General features: G+C 43.6%; 1 protein-coding gene across 1 annotated transcript in view; it reads right to left on the bottom strand.

Moving 5' to 3' along the window:
- LOC134721285 (polynucleotide 5'-hydroxyl-kinase NOL9-like) overlaps window positions 1–27,673 on the bottom strand; it is a 65,543-nt gene that overhangs the window by 22,945 nt on the left and 14,925 nt on the right. The gene's annotated exons all lie outside the window — the stretch shown is intronic.

The following is a 27,673-nucleotide window of genomic DNA, read 5'->3' as shown; positions in this document are numbered from 1 at the left end:
GAGGGTGGTTGTTTGTCATGATATTTTCTTACCTAGTACTGGCTCAGAAACACAATGTAGAGAAACACAAGAGTGTGTGTGGAACGGGGAGGGTAGTTGTTTGTCATGTCATTTTCTTACCTAGTACTGGCTCAGAAACACAATGTAGTCAACACAAGAGTGTGTGTGGAACCGGTAGTGTCGGTTGTTTGTCATGTCATTTTCTTACCTAGTACTGGCTCAGAAACACAATGTAGGGAAACACAAGAGTGTGTGTGGAACCGGTAGTGTCGGTTGTTTGTCATGTCATTTTCTTACCTAGTACTGGCTCAGAAACACAATGTAGGGAAACACAAGAGTGTGTGAGGAACCGGTAGGGTCGGTTGTTTGTCATGTCATTTTCTTACCTAGTACTGGCTCAGAAACACAATGTAGGGAAACACAAGAGTGTGTGTGGAACCGGTAGGGTCGGTTGTTTTTCATGTTATTTTCTTACCTAGTACTGGCTCAGAAACACAATGTAGAGAAACACAAGAGTGTGTGTGGAACTGGTAGTGTCGGTTGTTTGTCATGTTATTTTCTTACCTAGTACTGCCTCAGAAACACAATGTAGGGAAACACAAGAGTGTGTGAGGAACCGGTAGGGTCGGTTGTTTGTCATGTCATTTTCTTACAAAGTACTGGCTCAGAAACACAATGTAGAGAAACACAAGAGTGTGTGAGGAACCGGTAGGGTCGGTTGTTTGTCATGTCATTTTCTTACCTAGTACTGGCTCAGAAACACAATGTAGAGAAACACAAGAGTGTGTGTGGAAAGGGGAGGGGTGGTTGTTTGTCATGTCATTTTCTTACCTAGTACTGGCTCAGAAACACAATGTAGAGAAACACAAGAGTGTGTGTGGAAAGGGGAGGGGTGGTTGTTTGTCATGTCATTTTCTTACCTAGTACTGGCTCAGAAACACAATGTAGAGAAACACAAGAGTGTGTGTGGAACCGGTAGGGTCGGTTGTTTGTCATGTCATTTTCTTACCTAGTACTGGCTCAGAAACACAATGTAGAGAAACACAAGAGTGTGTGTGGAACCGGTAGGGTCGGTTGTTTTTCATGTTATTTTCTTACCTAGTACTGGCTCAGAAGCACAATGTAGAGAAACACAAGAGTGTGTGTGGAACCGGTAGTGTCGGTTGTTTGTCATGTTATTTTCTTACCTAGTACTGGCTCAGAAACACAATGTAGGGAAACACAAGAGTGTGTGTGGAACAGGGAGGGGTGGTTGTTTGTCATGTCATTTTCTTACCTAGTACTGGCTCAGAAACACAATGTAGGGAAACACAAGAGTGTGTGTGGAACAGGTAGTGTCGGTTGTTTGTCATGTCATTTTCTTACCTAGTACTGGCTCAGAAACACAATGTAGGGAAACACAAGAGTGTGTGTGGAATGGGTAGGGTCGGTTGTTTGTCATGTCATTTTCTTACCTAGGACTGGCTCAGAAACACAATGTAGGGAAACACAAGAGTGTGTGAGGAACCAGTAGGGTCGGTTGTTTGTCATGTCATTTTCTTATCTAGTACTGGCTCAGAAACACAATGAAGGAAAACACAAGAGTGTGTGTGGAACCGGTAGGGTCGGTTGTTTGTCATGTCATTTTCTTACCTAGTACTGGCTCAGAAACACAATGTAGGGAAAAACAAGAGTGTGTGAGGAACCGGTAGGGTCGGTTGTTTGTCATGTCATTTTCTTACCTAGTACTGGCTCAGAAACACAATGTAGAGAAACACAAGAGTGTGTGTGGAAAGGGGAGGGGTGGTTGTTTGTCATGTCATTTTCTTACCTAGTACTGGCTCAGAAACACAATGTAGGGAAACACAAGAGTGTGTGTGGAACCGGTAGGGTCGGTTGTTTGTCATGTCATTTTCTTACCTAGTACTGGCTCAGAAACACAATGTAGAGAAACACAAGAGTGTGTGTGGAACCGGTAGGGTCGGTTGTTTTTCATGTTATTTTCTTACCTAGTACTGGCTCAGAAACACAATGTAGAGAAACCCAAGAGTGTGTGTGGAACCGGTAGGGTCGGTTGTTTGTCATGTCATTTTCTTACCTAGTACTGGCTCAGAAACACAATGTAGAGAAACACAAGAGTGTGTGTGGAAAGGGGAGGGGTGGTTGTTTGTCATGTCATTTTCTTACCTAGTACTGGCTCAGAAACACAATGTAGGGAAACACAAGAGTGTGTGTGGAACCGGTAGGGTCGGTTGTTTGTCATGTCATTTTCTTACCTAGTACTGGCTCAGAAACACAATGTAGAGAAACACAAGAGTGTGTGTGGAACCGGTAGGGTCGGTTGTTTTTCATGTTATTTTCTTACCTAGTACTGGCTCAGAAACACAATGTAGAGAAACCCAAGAGTGTGTGTGGAACCGGTAGTGTCGGTTGTTTGTCATGTTATTTTCTTACCTAGTACTGGCTCAGAAACACAATGTAGGAAAACACAAGAGTGTGTGTGGAACAGGGAGGGGTGGTTGTTTGTCATGTCATTTTTTACCTAGCACTGGCTCAGAAACACAATGTAGGGAAACACAAGAGTGTGTGTGGAACCGGTAGGGTCGGTTGTTTGTCATGTCATTTTCTTACCTAGTACTGGCTCAGAAACACAATGTAGGGAAACACAAGAGTGTGTGTGGAACGGGTAGGGTCGGTTGTTTGTCATGTCATTTTCTTAACTAGGACTGGCTCAGAAACACAATGTAGGGAAACACAAGAGTGTGTGAGGAACCGGTAGGGTCGGTTGTTTGTCATGTCATTTTCTTACCTAGTACTGGCTCAGAAACACAATGAAGGAAAACACAAGAGTGTGTGTGGAACCGGTAGGGTCGGTTGTTTGTCATGTCATTTTCTTACCTAGTACTGGCACAGAAACACAATGTAGGAAAAACAAGAGTGTGTGAGGAACCGGTAGGGTCGGTTGTTTGTCATGTCATTTTCTTACCTAGTACTGGCTCAGAAACACAATGTAGGGAAAAACAAGAGTGTGTGAGGAACCGGTAGGGTCGGTTGTTTGTCATGTCATTTTCTTACCTAGTACTGGCTCAGAAACACAATGTAGAGAAACACAAGAGTGTGTGTGGAAAGGGGAGGGGTGGTTGTTTGTCATGTCATTTTCTTACCTAGTACTGGCTCAGAAACACAATGTAGGGAAACACAAGAGTGTGTGTGGAACCGGTAGGGTCGGTTGTTTGTCATGTCATTTTCTTACCTAGTACTGGCTCAGAAACACAATGTAGAGAAACACAAGAGTGTGTGTGGAACCGGTAGGGTCGGTTGTTTTTCATGTTATTTTCTTACCTAGTACTGGCTCAGAAACACAATGTAGAGAAACCCAAGAGTGTGTGTGGAACCGGTAGGGTCGGTTGTTTGTCATGTCATTTTCTTACCTAGTACTGGCTCAGAAACACAATGTAGAGAAACACAAGAGTGTGTGTGGAAAGGGGAGGGGTGGTTGTTTGTCATGTCATTTTCTTACCTAGTACTGGCTCAGAAACACAATGTAGGGAAACACAAGAGTGTGTGTGGAACCGGTAGGGTCGGTTGTTTGTCATGTCATTTTCTTACCTAGTACTGGCTCAGAAACACAATGTAGAGAAACACAAGAGTGTGTGTGGAACCGGTAGGGTCGGTTGTTTTTCATGTTATTTTCTTACCTAGTACTGGCTCAGAAACACAATGTAGAGAAACCCAAGAGTGTGTGTGGAACCGGTAGTGTCGGTTGTTTGTCATGTTATTTTCTTACCTAGTACTGGCTCAGAAACACAATGTAGGAAAACACAAGAGTGTGTGTGGAACAGGGAGGGGTGGTTGTTTGTCATGTCATTTTTTACCTAGTACTGGCTCAGAAACACAATGTAGGGAAACACAAGAGTGTGTGTGGAACCGGTAGGGTCGGTTGTTTGTCATGTCATTTTCTTACCTAGTACTGGCTCAGAAACACAATGTAGGGAAACACAAGAGTGTGTGAGGAACCGGTAGGGTCGGTTGTTTGTCATGTCATTTTCTTACCTAGTACTGGCTCAGAAACACAATGAAGGAAAACACAAGAGTGTGTGTGGAACCGGTAGGGTCGGTTGTTTGTCATGTCATTTTCTTACCTAGTACTGGCACAGAAACACAATGTAGGAAAAACAAGAGTGTGTGAGGAACCGGTAGGGTCGGTTGTTTGTCATGTCATTTTCTTACCTAGTACTGGCTCAGAAACACAATGTAGAGAAACACAAGAGTGTGTGTGGAAAGGGGAGGGGTGGTTGTTTGTCATGTCATTTTCTTACCTAGTACTGGCTCAGAAACACAATGTAGGGAAACACAAGAGTGTGTGTGGAACCGGTAGGGTCGGTTGATTGTCATGTTATTTTCTTACCTAGTACTGGCTCAGAAACACAATGTAGGGAAACACAAGAGTGTGTGTGGAACAGGGAGGGGTGGTTGTTTGTCATGTCATTTTCTTACCTAGTACTGGCTCAGAAACACAATGTAGGGAAACACAAGAGTGTGTGTGGAACCGGTAGTGTCGGTTGTTTGTCATGTCATTTTCTTACCTAGTACTGGCTCAGAAACACAATGTAGAGAAACACAAGAGTGTGTGAGGAACCGGTAGGGTCGGTTGTTTGTCATGTCATTTTCTTACCTAGTACTGGCTCAGACACACAATGTAGAGAAACACAAGAGTGTGTGAGGAACCAGTAGGGTCGGTTGTTTGTCATGTTATTTTCTTACCTAGTACTGGCTCAGAAACACAATGTAGGGAAACACAAGAGTGTGTGTGGAACAGGGAGGGGTGGTTGTTTGTCATGTCATTTTCTTACCTAGTACTGGCTCAGAAACACAATGTACGGAAACACAAGAGTGTGTGTGGAACCGGTAGTGTCGGTTGTTTGTCATGTCATTTTCTTACCTAGTACTGGCTCAGAAACACAATGTAGGGAAACACAAGAGTGTGTGTGGAACGGGTAGGGTCGGTTGTTTGTCATGTCATTTTCTTACCTAGGACTGGCTCAGAAACACAATGTAGGGAAACACAAGAGTGTGTGAGGAACCGGTAGGGTCGGTTGTTTGTCATGTCATTTTCTTACCTAGTACTGGCTCAGAAACACAATGAAGGAAAACACAAGAGTGTGTGTGGAACCGGTAGGGTCGGTTGTTTGTCATGTCATTTTCTTACCTAGTACTGGCTCAGAAACACAATGTAGGGAAAAACAAGAGTGTGTGAGGAACCGGTAGGGTCGGTTGTTTGTCATGTCATTTTCTTACCTAGTATTGGCTCAGAAACACAATGTAGAGAAACACAAGAGTGTGTGTGGAAAGGGGAGGAGTGGTTGTTTGTCATGTCATTTTCTTACCTAGTACTGGCTCAGAAACACAATGTAGGGAAACACAAGAGTGTGTGTGGAACCGGTAGGGTAGGTTGTTTGTCATGTTATTTTCTTACCTAGTATTGGCTCAGAAACACAATGTAGGGAAACACAAGAGTGTGTGTGGAACAGGGAGGGGTGGTTGTTTGTCATGTCATTTTCTTACCTAGTACTGGCTCAGAAACACAATGTAGGGAAACACAAGAGTGTGTGTGGAACCGGTAGTGTCGGTTGTTTGTCATGTCATTTTCTTACCTAGTACTGGCTCAGAAACACAATGTAGAGAAACACAAGAGTGTGTGAGGAACCGGTAGGGTCGGTTGTTTGTCATGTCATTTTCTTACCTAGTACTGGCTCAGAAACACAATGTAGAGAAACACAAGAGTGTGTGAGGAACCAGTAGGTTCGGTTGTTTGTCATGTTATTTTCTTACCTAGTACTGGCTCAGAAACACAATGTAGGGAAACACAAGAGTGTGTGTGGAACAGGGAGGGGTGGTTGTTTGTCATGTCATTTTCTTACCTAGTACTGGCTCAGAAACACAATGTAGGGAAACACAAGAGTGTGTGTGGAACCGGTAGTGTCGGTTGTTTGTCATGTCATTTTCTTACCTAGTACTGGCTCAGAAACACAATGTAGGGAAACACAAGAGTGTGTGTGGAACGGGTAGGGTCGGTTGTTTGTCATGTCATTTTCTTACCTAGGACTGGCTCAGAAACACAATGTAGGGAAACACAAGAGTGTGTGAGGAACTGGTAGGGTCGGTTGTTTGTCATGTCATTTTCTTACCTAGTACTGGCTCAGAAACACAATGAAGGAAAACACAAGAGTGTGTGTGGAACCGGTAGGGTCGGTTGTTTGTCATGTCATTTTCTTACCTAGTACTGGCTCAGAAACACAATGTAGAGAAACACAAGAGTGTGTGTGGAAAGGGGAGGAGTGGTTGTTTGTCATGTCATTTTCTTACCTAGTACTGGCTCAGAAACACAATGTAGGGAAACACAAGAGAGTGTTTGGAACCGGTAGGGAAGGTTGTTTGTCATGTTATTTTCTTACCTAGTACTGGCTCAGAAACACAATGTAGGGAAACACAAGAGTGTGTGTGGAACAGGGAGGGGTGGTTGTTTGTCATGTCATTTTCTTACCTAGTACTGGCTCAGAAACACAATGTAGGGAAACACAAGAGTGTGTGTGGAACCGGTAGTGTCGGTTGTTTGTCATGTCATTTTCTTACCTAGTACTGGCTCAGAAACACAATGTAGAGAAACACAAGAGTGTGTGAGGAACCGGTAGGGTCGGTTGTTTGTCATGTCATTTTCTTACCTAGTACTGGCTCAGAAACACAATGTAGAGAAACACAAGAGTGTGTAACAATTTAAAAATTAAACCATTATAGGTTAAAGTACGGCCTTCAACACGGAGCCTTGGCTCACACCGAACAACAAGCTATAAAGGGCCCCAAAATTACTAGTGTAAAACCATTCAAACGGGAAAACCAACGGTCTAATCTATATAAACAAAACGAGAAACGAGAAACACGTATATATTACATAAACAAACGACAACTACTGTACATCAGATTCTTACCTAGTACTGGCTCAGAAACACAATGTAGGGAAACACAAGAGTGTGTGTGGAAAGAGGAGGGGTGGTTGTTTGTCATGTCATTTTCTTACCTAGGACTGGCTCAGAAACACAATGTAGGGAAACACAAGAGTGTGTGAGGAACTGGTAGGGTCGGTTGTTTGTCATGTCATTTTCTTACCTAGTACTGGCTCAGAAACACAATGTAGGGAAACACAAGAGTGTGTGAGGAACCGGTAGGGTCGGTTGTTTGTCATGTCATTTTCTTACCTAGTACTGGCTCAGAAACACAATGTAGGGAAACACAAGAGTGTGTGAGGAACCGGTAGGGTCGGTTGTTTGTCATGTCATTTTCTTACCTAGTACTGGCTCAGAAACACAATGTAGAGAAACACAAGAGTGTGTGTGGAAAGGGGAGGGGTGGTTGTTTGTCATGTCATTTTCTTACCTAGTACTGGCTCAGAAACACAATGTAGGGAAACACAAGAGTGTGTGTGGAACGGGTAGGGTCAGTTGTTTGTCATGTTATTTTCATACCTAGTACTGGCTCAGAAACACAATGTAGGGAAACACAAGAGTGTGTGTGGAACCGGTAGTGTCGGTTGTTTGTCATGTCATTTTCTCACCTAGTACTGGCTCAGAAACACAATGTAGGGAAACACAAGAGTGTGTGAGGAACCGGTAGGGTCGGTTGTTTGTCATGTCATTTTCTTACCTAGTACTGGCTCAGAAACACAATGTAGAGAAACACAAGAGTGTGTGTGGAAAGGGGAGGGGTGGTTGTTTGTCATGTCATTTTCTTACCTAGTACTGGCTCAGAAACACAATGAAGGGAAACACAAGAGTGTGTGAGGAACCGGTAGGGTCGGTTGTTTGTCATGTCATTTTCTTACCTAGTACTGGCTCAGAAACACAATGTAGAGAAACACAAGAGTGTGTGTGGAACGGGTAGGGTCGGTTGTTTGTCATGTCATTTTCTTACCTAGTACTGGCTCAGAAACACAATGTAGAGAAACACAAGAGTGTGTGAGGAACCGGAAGGGTCGGTTGTTTGTCATGTCATTTTCTTACCTAGTACTGGCTCAGAAACACAATGTAGAGAAACACAAGAGTGTGTGAGGAACCGGTAGGGTCGGTTGTTTGTCATGTTATTTTCTTACCTAGTACTGGCTCAGAAACACAATGTAGGGAAACACAAGAGTGTGTGTGGAAAGGGGAGGGGTGGTTGTTTGTCATGTCATTTTCTTACCTAGGACTGGCTCAGAAACACAATGTAGGGAAACACAAGAGTGTGTGAGGAACTGGTAGGGTCGGTTGTTTGTCATGTCATTTTCTTACCTAGTACTGGCTTAGAAACACAATGTAGGGAAACACAAGAGTGTGTGAGGAACCGGTAGGGTCGGTTGTTTGTCATGTCATTTTCTTACCTAGTACTGGCTCAGAAACACAATGTAGGGAAACACAAGAGTGTGTGTGGAACCGGCAGGGTCGGTTGTTTGTCATGTTATTCTCTTACCTAGTACTGGCTCAGAAACACAATGTAGAGAAACACAAGAGTGTGTGTGGAAAGGGGAGGGGTGGTTGTTTGTCATGTCATTTTCTTACCTAGTACTGGCTCAGAAACACAATGTAGGGAAACACAAGAGTGTGTGTGGAACCGGTAGTGTCGGTTGTTTGTCATGTCATTTTCTTACCTAGTACTGGCTCAGAAACACAATGTAGGGAAACACAAGAGTGTGTGTGGAACGGGTAGGGTCGGTTGTTTGTCATGTCATTTTCTTACCTAGGACTGGCTCAGAAACACAATGTAGAGAAAAACAAGAGTGTGTGAGGAACCGGTAGGGTCGGTTGTTTGTCATGTCATTTTCTTACGTAGTACTGGCTCAGAAACACAATGTAGAGAAACACAAGAGTGTGTGTGGAAAGGGGAGGGGTGGTTGTTTGTCATGTCATTTTCTTACCTAGTACTGGCTCAGAAACACAATGTAGGGAAACACAAGAGTTTGTGTGAAATAAGTAGGGTCGGTTGTTTGTCATGTCATTTTCTTACCTAGGACTGGCTCAGAAACACAATGTAGGGAAACACAAGAGTGTGTGAGAAACTGGTAGGGTCGGTTGTTTGTCATGTCATTTTCTTACCTAGTACTGGCTCAGAAACACAATGAAAGAAAACACAAGAGTGTGTGAGGAACCGGTAGGGTCGGTTGTTTGTCGTGTCATTTTCTTACCTAGTACTGGCTCAGAAACACAATGTAGAGAAACACAAGAGTGTGTGTGGAAAGGGGAGGGGTGGTTGTTTGTCATGTCATTTTCTTACCTAGTACTGGCTCAGAAACACAATGTAGGGAAACACAAGAGTGTGTGTGGAACCGGTAGGGTCGGTTGTTTGTCTTGTCATTTTCTTACCTAGTACTGGCTCAGAAACACAATGTAGAGAAACACAAGAGTGTGTGTGCAACCGGTAGGGTCGGTTGTTTGTCATGTCATTTTCTTACCTAGGACTGGCTCAGAAACACAATGTAGGGAAACACAAGAGTGTGTGTGGAACCGGTAGGGTCGGTTGTTTGTCATGTCATTTTCTTACCTAGTACTGGCTCAGAAACACAATGTAGGGAAACACAAGAGTGTGTGAGGAACCGGTAGGGTCGGTTGTTTGTCGTGTCATTTTCTTACCTAGTACTGGCTCAGAAACACAATGTAGAGAAACACAAGAGTGTGTGTGGAAAGGGGAGGGGTGGTTGTTTGTCATGTCATTTTCTTACCTAGTACTGGCTCAGAAACACAATGTAGGGAAACACAAGAGTGTGTGTGGAACCGGTAGGGTCGGTTGTTTGTCTTGTCATTTTCTTACCTAGTACTGGCTCAGAAACACAATGTAGAAAAACACAAGAGTGTGTGTGCAACCGGTAGGGTCGGTTGTTTGTCATGTCATTTTCTTACCTAGTACTGGCTCAGAAACACAATGTAGAGAAACACAAGAGTGTGTGTGGAACCGGTAGGGTCAGTTGTTTTTCATGTTATTTTCTTACCTAGTACTGGCTCAGAAACACAATGTAGAGAAACACAAGAGTGTGTGTGGAACCGGTAGTGTCGGTTGTTTGTCATGTTATTTTCTTACTTAGTACTGGCTCAGAAACACAATGTAGGGAAACACAAGAGTGTGTGTGGAACCGGTAGGGTCGGTTGTTTGTCATGTCATTTTCTTACCTAGTACTGGCTCAGAAACACAATGTAGGGAAACACAAGAGTGTGTGTGGAACCGGTAGTGTCGGTTGTTTGTCATGTCATTTTCTTACCTAGTACTGGCTCAGAAACACAATGTAGGGAAACACAAGAGTGTGTGTGGAACGGGTAGGGTCGGTTGTTTGTCATGTCATTTTCTTACCTAGGACTGGCTCAGAAACACAATGTAGAGAAAGACAAGAGTGTGTGTGGAAAGGGGAGGGGTGGTTGTTTGTCATGTCATTTTCTTACCTAGTACTGGCTCAGAAACACAATGTAGGGAAACACAAGAGTGTGTGTGGAACGGGTAGGGTCGGTTGTTTGTCATGTCACTTTCTTACCTAGGACTGGCTCAGAAACACAATGTAGGGAAACACAAGAGTGTGTGAGAAACTGGTAGGGTCGGTTGTTTGTCATGTCATTTTCTTACCTAGTACTGGCTCAGAAACACAATGAAGGAAAACACAAGAGTGTGTGTGGAACCGGTAGGGTCGGTTGTTTGTCATGTCATTTTCTTACCTAGTACTGGCTCAGAAACACAATGTAGGGAAACACAAGAGTGTGTGAGGAACCGGTAGGGTCGGTTGTTTGTCATGTCATTTTCTTACCTAGTACTGGCTCAGAAACACAATGTAGAGAAACACAAGAGTGTGTGTGGAAAGGGGAGGGGTGGTTGTTTGTCATGTCATTTTCTTACCTAGTACTGGCTCAGAAACACAATGTAGGGAAACACAAGAGTGTGTGTGGAACCGGTAGGGTCGGTTGTTTGTCATGTCATTTTCTTACCTAGTACTGGCTCAGAAACACAATGTAAAGAAACACAAGAGTGTGTGTGGAACCGGTAGGGTCGGTTGTTTGTCATGTCATTTTCTTACCTAGTACTGGCTCAGAAACACAATGTAGAGAAACACAAGAGTGTGTGTGGAACCGGTAGGGTCGGTTGTTTGTCATGTCATTTTCTTACCTAGTACTGGCTCAGAAACACAATGTAGAGAAACACAAGAGTGTGTGTGGAACCGGTAGGGTCGGTTGTTTTTCATGTTATTTTCTTACCTAGTACTGGCTCAGAAACACAATGTAAAGAAAAACAAGAGTGTGTGTGGAACTGGTAGTGTCGGTTGTTTGTCATGTTATTTTCTTACCTAGTACTGGCTCAGAAACACAATGTAGGGAAACACAAGAGTGTGTGTGGAACAGGGAGGGGTGGTTGTTTGTCATGTCATTTTCTTACCTAGTACTGGCTCAGAAACACAATGTAGGGAAACACAAGAGTGTGTGTGGAACCGGTAGTGTCGGTTGTTTGTCATGTCATTTTCTTACCTAGTACTGGCTCAGAAACACAATGTAGGGAAACACAAGAGTGTGTGTGGAACGGGTAGGGTCGGTTGTTTGTCATGTCATTTTCTTACCTAGGACTGGCTCAGAAACACAATGTAGGAAAACACAAGAGTGTGTGAGGAACCAGTAGGGTCGGTTGTTTGTCATGTCATTTTCTTACCTAGTACTGGCTCAGAAACACAATGAAGGAAAACACAAGAGTGTGTGTGGAACCGGTAGGGTCGGTTGTTTGTCATGTTATTTTCTTACCTAGTACTGGCTCAGAAACACAATGTAGAGAAACCCAAGAGTGTGTGTGGAACCGGTAGTGTCGGTTGTTTGTCATGTTATTTTCTTACCTAGTACTGGCTCAGAAACACAATGTAGGGAAACACAAGAGTGTGTGTGGAACAGGGAGGGGTGGTTGTTTGTCATGTCATTTTCTTACCTAGTACTGGCTCAGAAACACAATGTAGGGAAACACAAGAGTGTGTGTGGAACCGGTAGTGTCGGTTGTTTGTCATGTCATTTTCTTACCTAGTACTGGCTCAAAAACACAATGTAGGGAAACACAAGAGTGTGTGTGGAACGGGTAGGGTCGGTTGTTTGTCATGTCATTTTCTTACCTAGGACTGGCTCAGAAACACAATGTAGGGAAACACAAGAGTGTGTGAGGAACCGGTAGGGTCGGTTGTTTGTCATGTCATTTTCTTACCTAGTACTGGCTCAGAAACACAATGAAGGAAAACACAAGAGTGTGTGTGGAACCTGTAGGGTCGGTTGTTTGTCATGTCATTTTCTTACCTAGTACTGGCTCAGAAACACAATGTAGGAAAAACAAGAGTGTGTGAGGAAACGGTAGGGTCGGTTGTTTGTCATGTCATTTTCTTACCTAGTACTGGCTCAGAAACACAATGTAGAGAAACACAAGAGTGTGTGTGGAAAGGGGAGGGGTGGTTGTTTGTCATGTCATTTTCTTACCTAGTACTGGCTCAGAAACACAATGTAGGGAAACACAAGAGTGTGTGTGGAACCGGTAGGGTCGGTTGTTTGTCATGTTATTTTCTTACCTAGTACTGGCTCAGAAACACAATGTAGGGAAACACAAGAGTGTGTGTGGAACAGGGAGGGGTGGTTGTTTGTCATGTCATTTTCTTACCTAGTACTGGCTCAGAAACACAATGTAGGGAAACACAAGAGTGTGTGTGGAACCGGTAGTGTCGGTTGTTTGTCATGTCATTTTCTTACCTAGTACTGGCTCAGAAACACAATGTAGGGAAACACAAGAGTGTGTGTGGAACGGGTAGGGTCGGTTGTTTGTCATGTCATTTTCTTACCTAGGACTGGCTCAGAAACACAATGTAGGGAAACACAAGAGTGTGTGAGGAACCGGTAGGGTCGGTTGTTTGTCATGTCATTTTCTTACCTAGTACTGGCTCAGAAACACAATGAAGGAAAACACAAGAGTGTGTGTGGAACCGGTAGGGTCGGTTGTTTGTCATGTCATTTTCTTACCTAGTACTGGCTCAGAAACACAATGTAGGGAAAAACAAGAGTGTGTGAGGAACCAGTAGGGTCGGTTGTTTGTTATGTCATTTTCTTACCTAGTACTGGCTCAGAAACACAATGTAGAGAAACACAAGAGTGTGTGTGGAAAGGGGAGGAGTGGTTGTTTGTCATGTCATTTTCTTACCTAGTACTGGCTCAGAAACACAATGGAGGGAAACACAAGAGTGTGTGTGGAACCGGTAGGGTAGGTTGTTTGTCATGTTATTTTCTTACCTAGTACTGGCTCAGAAACACAATGTAGGGAAACACAAGAGTGTGTGTGGAACAGGGAGGGGTGGTTGTTTGTCATGTCATTTTCTTACCTAGTACTGGCTCAGAAACACAATGTAGGGAAACACAAGAGTGTGTGTGGAACCGGTAGTGTCGGTTGTTTGTCATGTCATTTTCTTACCTAGTACTGGCTCAGAAACACAATGTAGAGAAACACAAGAGTGTGTGAGGAACCGGTAGGGTCGGTTGTTTGTCATGTCATTTTCTTACCTAGTACTGGCTCAGAAACACAATGTAGAGAAACACAAGAGTGTGTGTGGAACGGGTAGGGTCGGTTGTTTGTCATGTCATTTTCTTACCTAGTACTGGCTCAGAAACACAATGTAGAGAAACACAAGAGTGTGTGAGGAACCGGTAGGGTCGGTTGTTTGTCATGTCATTTTCTTACCTAGTACTGGCTCAGAAACACAATGTAGAGAAACACAAGAGTGTGTGTGGAAAGGGGTGGGGTGGTTGTTTGTCATGTCATTTTCTTACCTAGTACTGGCTCAGAAACACAATGTAGGGAAACACAAGAGTGTGTGTGGAACCGGTAGTGTCGGTTGTTTGTCATGTCATTTTCTTACCTAGTACTGGCTCAGAAACACAATGTAGGGAAACACAAGAGTGTGTGTGGAACGGGTAGGGTCTGTGTTTGTCATGTCATTTTCTTACCTAGGACTGGCTCAGAAACACAATGTAGAGAAAAACAAGAGTGTGTGAGGAACCGGTAGGGTGGGTTGTTTGTCATGTCATTTTCTTACGTAGTACTGGCTCAGAAACACAATGTAGAGAAACACAAGAGTGTGTGTGGAACCGGTAGTGTCGGTTGTTTGTCATGTCATTTTCTTACCTAGTACTGGCTCAGAAACACAATGTAGGGAAACACAAGCGTGTGTGTGGAACGGGTAGGGTCGGTTGTTTGTCATGTCATTTTCTTACCTAGGACTGGCTCAGAAACACAATGTAGGGAAACACAAGAGTGTGTGAGAAACTGGTAGGGTCGGTTGTTTGTCATGTCATTTTCTTACCTAGTACTGGCTCAGAAACACAATGAAGGAAAACACAAGAGTGTGTGTGGAACCAGTAGGGTCGGTTGTTTGTCATGTCATTTTCTTACCTAGTACTGGCTCAGAAACACAATGTAGGGAAACACAAGAGTGTGTGAGGAACCGGTAGGGTCGGTTGTTTGTCGTGTCATTTTCTTACCTAGTACTGGCTCAGAAACACAATGTAGAGAAACACAAGAGTGTGTGTGGAAAGGGAAGGGGTGGTTGTTTGTCATGTCATTTTCTTACCTAGTACTGGCTCAGAAACACAATGTAGGGAAACACAAGAGTGTGTGTGGAACCGGTAGGGTCGGTTGTTTGTCTTGTCATTTTCTTACCTAGTACTGGCTCAGAAACACAATGTAGAGAAACACAAGAGTGTGTGTGGAACAGGTAGGGTCGGTTGTTTGTCATGTCATTTTCTTACCTAGTACTGGCTCAGAAACACAATGTAGAGAAACACAACAGTGTGTGTGGAACCGGTAGGGTCGGTTGTTTGTCATGTCATTTTCTTACCTAGTACTGGCTCAGAAACACAATGTAGAGAAACACAAGAGTGTGTGTGGAACCGGTAGGGTCGGTTGTTTGTCATGTTATTTTCTTACTTAGTACTGGCTCAGAAACACAATGTAGGGAAACACAAGAGTGTGTGTGGAACCGGTAGTGTCGGTTGTTTGTCATGTCATTTTCTTACCTAGTACTGGCTCAGAAACACAATGTAGGGAAACACAAGAGTGTGTGTGGAACGGGTAGGGTCGGTTGTTTGTCATGTCATTTTCTTACCTAGGACTGGCTCAGAAACACAATGTAGAGAAACACAAGAGTGTGTGTGGAAAGGGGAGGGGTGGTTGTTTGTCATGTCATTTTCTTACCTAGTACTGGCTCAGAAACACAATGTAGGGAAACACAAGAGTGTGTGTGGAACGGGTAGGGTCGGTTGTTTGTCATGTCACTTTCTTACCTAGGACTGGCTCAGAAACACAATGTAGGGAAACACAAGAGTGTGTGAGAAACTGGTAGGGTCGATTGTTTGTCATGTCATTTTCTTACCTAGTACTGGCTCAGAAACACAATGAAGGAAAACACAAGAGTGTGTGTGGAACCGGTAGGGTCGGTTGTTTGTCATGTCATTTTCTTACCTAGTACTGGCTCAGAAACACAATGTAGGGAAACACAAGAGTGTGTGAGGAACCGGTAGGGTCGGTTGTTTGTCATGTCATTTTCTTACCTAGTACTGGCTCAGAAACACAATGTAGAGAAACACAAGAGTGTGTGTGGAAAGGGGAGGGGTGGTTGTTTGTCATGTCATTTTCTTACCTAGTACTGGCTCAGAAACACAATGTAGGGAAACACAAGAGTGTGTGTGGAACCGGTAGGGTCGGTTGTTTGTCATGTCATTTTCTTACCTAGTACTGGCTCAGAAACACAATGTAAAGAAACACAAGAGTGTGTGTGGAACCGGTAGGGTCAGTTGTTTGTCATGTCATTTTCTTACCTAGTACTGGCTCAGAAACACAATGTAAAGAAACACAAGAGTGTGTGTGGAACCGGTAGGGTCGGTTGTTTTTCATGTTATTTTCTTACCTAGTACTGGCTCAGAAACACAATGTAAAGAAACACAAGAGTGTGTGTGGAACCGGTAGTGTCGGTTGTTTGTCATGTTATTTTCTTACCTAGTACTGGCTCAGAAACACAATGTAGGGAAAAACAAGAGTGTGTGTGGAACAGGGAGGGGTGGTTGTTTGTCATGTCATTTTCTTACCTAGTACTGGCTCAGAAACACAATGTAGGGAAACACAAGAGTGTGTGTGGAACCGGTAGTGTCGGTTGTTTGTCATGTCATTTTCTTACCTAGTACTGGCTCAGAAACACAATGTAGGAAAACACAAGAGTGTGTGTGGAACGGGTAGGGTCGGTTGTTTGTCATGTCATTTTCTTACCTAAGACTGGCTCAGAAACACAATGTAGGGAAACACAAGAGTGTGTGAGGAACCAGTAGGGTCGGTTGTTTGTCATGTCATTTTCTTACCTAGTACTGGCTCAGAAACACAATGAAGGAAAACACAAGAGTGTGTGTGGAACCGGTAGGGTCGGTTGTTTGTCATGTTATTTTCTTACCTAGTACTGGCTCAGAAACACAATGTAGAGAAACCCAAGAGTGTGTGTGGAACCGGTAGTGTCGGTTGTTTGTCATGTTATTTTCTTACCTAGTACTGGCTCAGAAACACAATGTAGGGAAACACAAGAGTGTGTGTGGAACAGGGAGGGGTGGTTGTTTGTCATGTCATTTTCTTACCTAGTACTGGCTCAGAAACACAATGTAGGGAAACACAAGAGTGTGTGTGGAACCGGTAGTGTCGGTTGTTTGTCATGTCATTTTCTTACCTAGTACTGGCTCAGAAACACAATGTAGGGAAACACAAGAGTGTGTGTGGAACGGGTAGGGTCGGTTGTTTGTCATGTCATTTTCTTACCTAGGACTGGCTCAGAAACACAATGTAGAGAAACACAAGAGTGTGTGTGGAAAGGGGAGGGGTGGTTGTTTGTCATGTCATTTTCTTACCTAGTACTGGCTCAGAAACACAATGTAGGGAAACACAAGAGTGTGTGTGGAACGGGTAGGGTCGGTTGTTTGTCATGTCACTTTCTTACCTAGGACTGGCTCAGAAACACAATGTAGGGAAACACAAGAGTGTGTGAGAAACTGGTAGGGTCGGTTGTTTGTCATGTCATTTTCTTACCTAGTACTGGCTCAGAAACACAATGAAGGAAAACACAAGAGTGTGTGTGGAACCGGTAGGGTCGGTTGTTTGTCATGTCATTTTCTTACCTAGTACTGGCTCAGAAACACAATGTAGGGAAACACAAGAGTGTGTGAGGAACCGGTAGGGTGGGTTGTTTGTCATGTCATTTTCTTACCTAGTACTGGCTCAGAAACACAATGTAGAGAAACACAAGAGTGTGTGTGGAAAGGGGAGGGGTGGTTGTTTGTCATGTCATTTTCTTACCTAGTACTGGCTCAGAAACACAATGTAGGGAAACACAAGAGTGTGTGTGGAACCGGTAGGGTCGGTTGTTTGTCATGTCATTTTCTTACCTAGTACTGGCTCAGAAATACAATGTAAAGAAACACAAGAGTGTGTGTGGAACCGGTAGTGTCAGTTGTTTGTCATGTCATTTTCTTACCTAGTACTGGCTCAGAAACACAATGTAGAGAAACACAAGAGTGTGTGTGGAACAGGTAGGGTCGGTTGTTTGTCATGTCATTTTCTTACCTAGTACTGGCTCAGAAACACAATGTAGAGAAACACAAGAGTGTGTGTGGAACCGGTAGGGTCGGTTGTTTTTCATGTTATTTTCTTACCTAGTACTGGCTCAGAAACACAATGTAAAGAAACACAAGAGTGTGTGTGGAACCGGTAGTGTCGGTTGTTTGTCATGTTATTTTCTTACCTAGTACTGGCTCAGAAACACAATGTAGGGAAACACAAGAGTGTGTGTGGAACAGGGAGGGGTGGTTGTTTGTCATGTCATTTTCTTACCTAGTACTGGCTCAAAAACACAATGTAGGGAAACACAAGAGTGTGTGTGAAACCGGTAGTGTCGGTTGTTTGTCATGTCATTTTCTTACCTAGTACTGGCTCAGAAACACAATGTAGGAAAACACAAGAGTGTGTGTGGAACGGGTAGGGTCGGTTGTTTGTCATGTCATTTTCTTACCTAAGACTGGCTCAGAAACACAATGTAGGGAAACACAAGAGTGTGTGAGGAACCAGTAGGGTCGGTTGTTTGTCATGTCATTTTCTTACCTAGTACTGGCTCAGAAACACAATGAAGGAAAACACAAGAGTGTGTGTGGAACCGGTAGGGTCGGTTGTTTGTCATGTTATTTTCTTACCTAGTACTGGCTCAGAAACACAATGTAGAGAAACCCAAGAGTGTGTGTGGAACCGGTAGTGTCGGTTGTTTGTCATGTTATTTTCTTACCTAGTACTGGCTCAGAAACACAATGTAGGGAAACACAAGAGTGTGTGTGGAACAGGGAGGGGTGGTTGTTTGTCATGTCATTTTCTTACCTAGTACTGGCTCAGAAACACAATGTAGGGAAACACAAGAGTGTGTGTGGAACCGGTAGTGTCGGTTGTTTGTCATGTCATTTTCTTACCTAGTACTGGCTCAGAAACACAATGTAGGGAAACACAAGAGTGTGTGTGGAACGGGTAGGGTCGGTTGTTTGTCATGTCATTTTCTTACCTAGGACTGGCTCAGAAACACAATGTAAAGAAACACAAGAGTGTGTGTGGAACCGGTAGGGTCGGTTGTTTGTCATGTCATTTTCTTACCTAGTACTGGCTCAGAAACACAATGTAAAGAAACACAAGAGTGTGTGTGGAACCGGTAGGGTCAGTTGTTTGTCATGTCATTTTCTTACCTAGTACTGGCTCAGAAACACAATGTAAAGAAACACAAGAGTGTGTGTGGAACCGGTAGGGTCGGTTGTTTTTCATGTTATTTTCTTACCTAGTACTGGCTCAGAAACACAATGTAAAGAAACACAAGAGTGTGTGTGGAACCGGTAGTGTCGGTTGTTTGTCATGTTATTTTCTTACCTAGTACTGGCTCAGAAACACAATGTAGGGAAACACAAGAGTGTGTGTGGAACAGGGAGGGGTGGTTGTTTGTCATGTCATTTTCTTACCTAGTACTGGCTCAGAAACACAATGTAGGGAAACACAAGAGTGTGTGTGGAACCGGTAGTGTCGGTTGTTTGTCATGTCATTTTCTTACCTAGTACTGGCTCAGAAACACAATGTAGGAAAACACAAGAGTGTGTGTGGAACGGGTAGGGTCGGTTGTTTGTCATGTCATTTTCTTACCTAAGACTGGCTCAGAAACACAATGTAGGGAAACACAAGAGTGTGTGAGGAACCAGTAGGGTCGGTTGTTTGTCATGTCATTTTCTTACCTAGTACTGGCTCAGAAACACAATGAAGGAAAACACAAGAGTGTGTGTGGAACCGGTAGGGTCGGTTGTTTGTCATGTTATTTTCTTACCTAGTACTGGCTCAGAAACACAATGTAGAGAAACCCAAGAGTGTGTGTGGAACCGGTAGTGTCGGTTGTTTGTCATGTTATTTTCTTACCTAGTACTGGCTCAGAAACACAATGTAGGGAAACACAAGAGTGTGTGTGGAACAGGGAGGGGTGGTTGTTTGTCATGTCATTTTCTTACCTAGTACTGGCTCAGAAACACAATGTAGGGAAACACAAGAGTGTGTGTGGAACCGGTAGTGTCGGTTGTTTGTCATGTCATTTTCTTACCTAGTACTGGCTCAGAAACACAATGTAGGGAAACACAAGAGTGTGTGTGGAACGGGTAGGGTCGGTTGTTTGTCATGTCATTTTCTTACCTAGGACTGGCTCAGAAACACAATGTAGAGAAACACAAGAGTGTGTGTGGAAAGGGGAGGGGTGGTTGTTTGTCATGTCATTTTCTTACCTAGTACTGGCTCAGAAACACAATGTAGGGAAACACAAGAGTGTGTGTGGAACGGGTAGGGTCGGTTGTTTGTCATGTCACTTTCTTACCTAGGACTGGCTCAGAAACACAATGTAGGGAAACACAAGAGTGTGTGAGAAACTGGTAGGGTCGGTTGTTTGTCATGTCATTTTCTTACCTAGTACTGGCTCAGAAACACAATGAAGGAAAACACAAGAGTGTGTGTGGAACCGGTAGGGTCGGTTGTTTGTCATGTCATTTTCTTACCTAGTACTGGCTCAGAAACACAATGTAGGGAAACACAAGAGTGTGTGAGGAACCGGTAGGGTCGGTTGTTTGTCATGTCATTTTCTTACCTAGTACTGGCTCAGAAACACAATGTAGAGAAACACAAGAGTGTGTGTGGAAAGGGGAGGGGTGGTTGTTTGTCATGTCATTTTCTTACCTAGTACTGGCTCAGAAACACAATGTAGGGAAACACAAGAGTGTGTGTGGAACCGGTAGGGTCGGTTGTTTGTCATGTCATTTTCTTACCTAGTACTGGCTCAGAAATACAATGTAAAGAAACACAAGAGTGTGTGTGGAACCGGTAGGGTCAGTTGTTTGTCATGTCATTTTCTTACCTAGTACTGGCTCAGAAACACAATGTAGAGAAACACAAGAGTGTGTGTGGAACAGGTAGGGTCGGTTGTTTGTCATGTCATTTTCTTACCTAGTACTGGCTCAGAAACACAATGTAGAGAAACACAAGAGTGTGTGTGGAACCGGTAGGGTCGGTTGTTTTTCATGTTATTTTCTTACCTAGTACTGGCTCAGAAACACAATGTAAAGAAACACAAGAGTGTGTGTGGAACCGGTAGGGTCGGTTGTTTGTCATGTTATTTTCTTACCTAGTACTGGCTCAGAAACACAATGTAGGGAAACACAAGAGTGTGTGTGGAACAGGGAGGGGTGGTTGTTTGTCATGTCATTTTCTTACCTAGTACTGGCTCAAAAACACAATGTAGGGAAACACAAGAGTGTGTGTGAAACCGGTAGTGTCGGTTGTTTGTCATGTCATTTTCTTACCTAGTACTGGCTCAGAAACACAATGTAGGAAAACACAAGAGTGTGTGTGGAACGGGTAGGGTCGGTTGTTTGTCATGTCATTTTCTTACCTAAGACTGGCTCAGAAACACAATGTAGGGAAACACAAGAGTGTGTGAGGAACCAGTAGGGTCGGTTGTTTGTCATGTCATTTTCTTACCTAGTACTGGCTCAGAAACACAATGAAGGAAAACACAAGAGTGTGTGTGGAACCGGTAGGGTCGGTTGTTTGTCATGTTATTTTCTTACCTAGTACTGGCTCAGAAACACAATGTAGAGAAACCCAAGAGTGTGTGTGGAACCGGTAGTGTCGGTTGTTTGTCATGTTATTTTCTTACCTAGTACTGGCTCAGAAACACAATGTAGGGAAACACAAGAGTGTGTGTGGAACAGGGAGGGGTGGTTGTTTGTCATGTCATTTTCTTACCTAGTACTGGCTCAGAAACACAATGTAGGGAAACACAAGAGTGTGTGTGGAACCGGTAGTGTCGGTTGTTTGTCATGTCATTTTCTTACCTAGTACTGGCTCAGAAACACAATGTAGGGAAACACAAGAGTGTGTGTGGAACGGGTAGGGTCGGTTGTTTGTCATGTCATTTTCTTACCTAGGACTGGCTCAGAAACACAATGTAGGGAAACACAAGAGTGTGTGAGGAACCGGTAGGGTCGGTTGTTTGTCATGTCATTTTCTTACCTAGTACTGGCTCAGAAACACAATAAAGGAAAACACAAGAGTGTGTGTGGAACCGGTAGGGTCGGTTGTTTGTCATGTCATTTTCTTACCTAGTACTGGCTCAGAAACACAATGTAGGAAAAACAAGAGTGTGTGAGGAACCGGTAGGGTCGGTTGTTTGTCATGTCATTTTCTTACCTAGTACTGGCTCAGAAACACAATGTAGAGAAACACAAGAGTGTGTGTGGAAAGGGGAGGGGTGGTTGTTTGTCATGTCATTTTCTTACCTAGTACTGGCTCAGAAACACAATGTAGGGAAACACAAGAGTGTGTGTGGAACAGGTAGGGTCGGTTGTTTGTCATGTTATTTTCTTACCTAGTACTGGCTCAGAAACACAATGTAGGGAAACACAAGAGTGTGTGTGGAACAGGGAGGGGTGGTTGTTTGTCATGTCATTTTCTTACCTAGTACTGGCTCAGAAACACAATGTAGGGAAACACAAGAGTGTGTGTGGAACCGGTAGTGTCGGTTGTTTGTCATGTCATTTTCTTACCTAGTACTGGCTCAGAAACACAATGTAGGGAAACACAAGAGTGTGTGTGGAACCGGTAGGGTCGGTTGTTTGTCATGTCATTTTCTTACCTAGGACTGGCTCAGAAACACAATGTAGGGAAACACAAGAGTGTGTGAGGAACCGGTAGGCTCGGTTGTTTGTCATGTCATTTTCTTACCTAGTACTGGCTCAGAAACACAATGAAGGAAAACACAAGAGTGTGTGTGGAACCGGTAGGGTCGGTTGTTTGTCATGTCATTTTCTTACCTAGTACTGGCTCAGAAACACAATGTAGAGAAACACAAGAGTTTGTGTGGAAAGGGGAGGAGTGGTTGTTTGTCATGTCATTTTCTTACCTAGTACTGGCTCAGAAACACAATGTAGGGAAACACAAGAGTGTGTGTGGAACCGGCAGGGTCGGTTGTTTGTCATGTCATTTTCTTACCTAGTACTGGCTCAGAAACACAATGTAGGGAAACACAAGAGTGTGTGTGGAACCGGTAGTGTCGGTTGTTTGTCATGTCATTTTCTTACCTAGTACTGGCTCAGAAACACAATGTAGAGAAACACAAGAGTGTGTGAGGAACCGGTAGGGTCGGTTGTTTGTCATGTCATTTTCTTACCTAGTACTGGCTCAGAAACACAATGTAGAGAAACACAAGAGTGTGTAACAATTTAAAAATTAAACCATTATAGGTTAAAGTACGGCCTTCAACACGGAGCCTTGGCTCACACCGAACAACAAGCTATAAAGGGCCCCAAAATTACTAGTGTAAAACCATTCAAACGGGAAAACCAACGGTCTAATCTATATAAACAAAACGAGAAACGAGAAACACGTATATATTACATAAACAAACGACAACTACTGTACATCAGATTCTTACCTGGTACTGTCTAAGAAACACAATGTAGGGAAACACAAGAGTGTGTGTGGAACGGGTAGGGTCGGTTGTTTGTCATGTTATTTTCATACCTAGTACTGGCTCAGAAACACAATGTAGGGAAACACAAGAGTGTGTGTGGAACCGGTAGTGTCGGTTGTTTGTCATGTCATTTTCTTACCTAGTACTGGCTCAGAAACACAATGTAGAGAAACACAAGAGTGTGTGTGGAAAGGGGAGGGGTGGTTGTTTGTCATGTCATTTTCTTACCTAGTACTGGCTCAGAAACACAATGAAGGGAAACACAAGAGTGTGTGAGGAACCGGTAGGGTCGGTTGTTTGTCATGTCATTTTCTTACCTAGTACTGGCTCAGAAACACAATGTAGAGAAACACAAGAGTGTGTGAGGAACCGGTAGGGTCGGTTGTTTGTCATGTTATTTTCTTACCTAGTACTGGCTCAGAAACACAATGTAGGGAAACACAAGAGTGTGTGTGGAAAGGGGAGGGGTGGTTGTTTGTCATGTCATTTTCTTACCTAGGACTGGCTCAGAAACACAATGTCGGGAAACACAAGAGTGTGTGAGGAACTTGTAGGGTCGGTTGTTTGTCATGTCATTTTCTTACCTAGTACTGGCTTAGAAACACAATGTAGGGAAACACAAGAGTGTGTGAGGAACCGGTAGGGTCGGTTGTTTGTCATGTCATTTTCTTACCTAGTACTGGCTCAGAAACACAATGTAGGGAAACACAAGAGTGTGTGTGGAACCGGTAGGGTCGGTTGTTTGTCATGTTATTTTCTTACCTAGTACTGGCTCAGAAACACAATGTAGAGAAACACAAGAGTGTGTGTGGAAAGGGGAGGGGTGGTTGTTTGTCATGTAATTTTCTTACCTAGTACTGGCTCAGAAACACAATGTAGGGAAACACAAGAGTGTGTGTGGAACCGGTAGTGTCGGTTGTTTGTCATGTCATTTTCTTACCTAGTACTGGCTCAGAAACACAATGTAGAGAAACACAAGAGTGTGTGTGGAAAGGGGAGGGGTGGTTGTTTGTCATGTCATTTTCTTACCTAGTACTGGCTCAGAAACACAATGTAGGGAAACACAAGAGTGTGTGTGGAACCGGTAGGGTCGGTTGTTTGTCATGTCATTTTCTTACCTAGGACTGGCTCAGAAACACAATGTAGGGAAACACAAGAGTGTGTGTGGAACGGGTAGGGTCGGTTGTTTGTCATGTCACTTTCTTACCTAGGACTGGCTCAGAAACACAATGTAGGGAAACACAAGAGTGTGTGAGAAACTGGTAGGGTCGGTTGTTTGTCATGTCATTTTCTTACCTAGTACTGGCTCAGAAACACAATGAAGGAAAACACAAGAGTGTGTGTGGAACCGGTAGGGTCGGTTGTTTGTCATGTCATTTTCTTACCTAGTACTGGCTCATAACACAATGTAGGGAAACACAAGAGTGTGTGAGGAACCGGTAGGGTCGGTTGTTTGTCATGTCATTTTCTTACCTAGTACTGGCTCAAAAACACAATGTAGAGAAACACAAGAGTGTGTGTGGAAAGGGGAGGGGTGGTTGTTTGTCATGTCATTTTCTTACCTAGTACTGGCTCAGAAACACAATGTAGGGAAACACAAGAGTGTGTGTGGAACCGGTAGGGTCGGTTGTTTGTCATGTCATTTTCTTACCTAGTACTGGCTCAGAAACACAATGTAAAGAAACACAAGAGTGTGTGTGGAACCGGTAGGGTCGGTTGTTTGTCATGTCATTTTCTTACCTAGTACTGGCTCAGAAACACAATGTAGAGAAACACAAGAGTGTGTGTGGAACCGGTAGGGTCGGTTGTTTGTCATGTCATTTTCTTACCTAGTACTGGCTCAGAAACACAATGTAGAGAAACACAAGAGTGTGTGTGGAACCAGTAGGGTCGGTTGTTTTTCATGTTATTTTCTTACCTAGTACTGGCTCAGAAACACAATGTAAAGAAACACAAGAGTGTGTGTGGAACCGGTAGTGTCGGTTGTTTGTCATGTTATTTTCTTACCTAGTACTGGCTCAGAAACACAATGTAGGGAAACACAAGAGTGTGTGTGGAACAGGGAGGGGTGGTTGTTTGTCATGTCATTTTCTTACCTAGTACTGGCTCAGAAACACAATGTAGGGAAACACAAGAGTGTGTGTGGAACTGGTAGTGTCGGTTGTTTGTCATGTCATTTTCTTACCTAGTACTGGCTCAGAAACACAATGTAGGGAAACACAAGAGTGTGTGTGGAACGGGTAGGGTCGGTTGTTTGTCATGTCATTTTCTTACCTAGGACTGGCTCAGAAACACAATGTAGGGAAACACAAGAGTGTGTGCGGAACCAGTAGGGTCGGTTGTTTGTCATGTCATTTTCTTACCTAGTACTGGCTCAGAAACACAATGAAGGAAAACACAAGAGTGTGTGTGGAACCGGTAGGGTCGGTTGTTTGTCATGTCATTTTCTTACCTAGTACTGGCTCAGAAACACAATGTAGAGAAACACAAGAGTGTGTGGAACCGGTAGGTTCGGTTGTTTGTCATGTCATTTTCTTACCTAGTACTGGCTCAGAAACACAATGTAGAGAAACACAAGAGTGTGTGTGGAACCGGTAGGGTCGGTTGTTTTTCATGTTATTTTCTTACCTAGTACTGGCTCAGAAACACAATGTAGAGAAACACAAGAGTGTGTGTGGAACCGGTAGTGTTGGTTGTTTGTCATGTTATTTTTTTACCTAGTCCTGGCTCAGAAACACAATGTAGGGAAACACAAGAGTGTGTGTGGAACAGGGAGGGGTGGTTGTTTGTCATGTCATTTTCTTACCTAGTACTGGCTCAGAAACACAATGTAGGGAAACACAAGAGTGTGTGTGGAACCGGTAGTGTCGGTTGTTTGTCATGTCATTTTCTTACCTAGTACTGGCTCAGAAACACAATGTAGAGAAACACAAGAGTGTGTGAGGAACCGGTAGGGTCGGTTGTTTGTCATGTCATTTTCTTCCTAGTACTGGCTCAGAAACACAATGTAGAGAAACACAAGAGTGTGTGTGGAAAGGGGAGGGGTGGTTGTTTGTCATGTTATTTTCTTACCTAGTACTGGCTCAGAAACACAATGTAGAGAAACACAAGAGTGTGTGTGGAACCGGTAGGGTCGGTTGTTTTTCATGTTATTTTCTTACCTACTACTGGCTCAGAAACACAATGTAGAGAAACACAAGAGTGTGTGTGGAACCGGTAGTGTCGGTTGTTTGTCATGTCATTTTCTTACCTAGTACTGGCTCAGAAACACAATGAAGGGAAACACAAGAGTGTGTGTGGAACAGGGAGGGGTGGTTGTTTGTCATGTCATTTTCTTACCTAGTACTGGCTCAGAAACACAATGTAGGGAAACACAAGAGTGTGTGTGGAACCGGTAGTGTCGGTTGTTTGTCATGTCATTTTCTTACCTAGTACTGGCTCAGAAACACAATGTAGGGAAACACAAGAGTGTGTGTGGAACGGGTAGGGTCGGTTGTTTGTCATGTCATTTTCTTACCTAGGACTGGCTCAGAAACACAATGTAGGGAAACACAAGAGTGTGTGAGGAACCGGTAGGGTCGGTTGTTTGTCATGTCATTTTCTTACCTAGTACTGGCTCAGAAATACAATGTAGGGAAACACAAGAGTGTGTGTGGAACCGGTAGGGTCGGTTGTTTGTCATGTTATTTTCTTACCTAGTACTGGCTCAGAAACACAATGTAGAGAAACACAAGAGAGTGTGTGGAAAGCGGAGGGGTGGTTGTTTGTCATGTCATTTTCTTACCTAGTACTGGCTCAGAAACACAATGTAGGGAAACACAAGAGTGTGTGTGGAACCGGTAGTGTCGGTTGTTTGTCATGTCATTTTCTTACCTAGTACTGGCTCAGAAACACAATGTAGAGAAAAACAAGAGTGTGTGAGGAACCGGTAGGGTCGGTTGTTTGTCATGTCATTTTCTTACGTAGTACTGGCTCAGAAACACAATGTAGAGAAACACAAGAGTGTGTGTGGAAAGGGGAGGGGTGGTTGTTTGTCATGTCATTTTCTTACCTAGTACTGGCTCAGAAACACAATGTAGGGAAACACAAGAGTGTGTGTGGAACCGGTAGGGTCGGTTGTTTGTCATGTCATTTTCTTACCTAGGACTGGCTCAGAAACACAATGTAGGGAAACACAAGAGTGTGTGAGAAACTGGTAGGGTCGGTTGTTTGTCATGTCATTTTCTTACCTAGTACTGGCTCAGAAACACAATGAAGGAAAACACAAGAGTGTGTGTGGAACCGGTAGGGTCGGTTGTTTGTCATGTCATTTTCTTACCTAGTACTGGCTCAGAAACACAATGTAGGGAAACACAAGAGTGTGTGAGGAACCGGTAGGGTCGGTTGTTTGTCGTGTCATTTTCTTACCTAGTACTGGCTCAGAAACACAATGTAGAGAAACACAAGAGTGTGTGTGGAAAGTGGAGGGGTGGTTGTTTGTCATGTCATTTTCTTACCTAGTACTGGCTCAGAAACACAATGTAGGGAAACACAAGAGTGTGTGTGGAACCGGTAGGGTCGGTTGTT

Source organism: Mytilus trossulus, chromosome 1, assembly GCF_036588685.1.
Source record: "Mytilus trossulus isolate FHL-02 chromosome 1, PNRI_Mtr1.1.1.hap1, whole genome shotgun sequence".
In the NCBI taxonomy this organism is placed as follows: domain Eukaryota; kingdom Metazoa; phylum Mollusca; class Bivalvia; order Mytilida; family Mytilidae; genus Mytilus; species Mytilus trossulus.
This window is presented reverse-complemented; position numbering and strand designations above follow the sequence as displayed.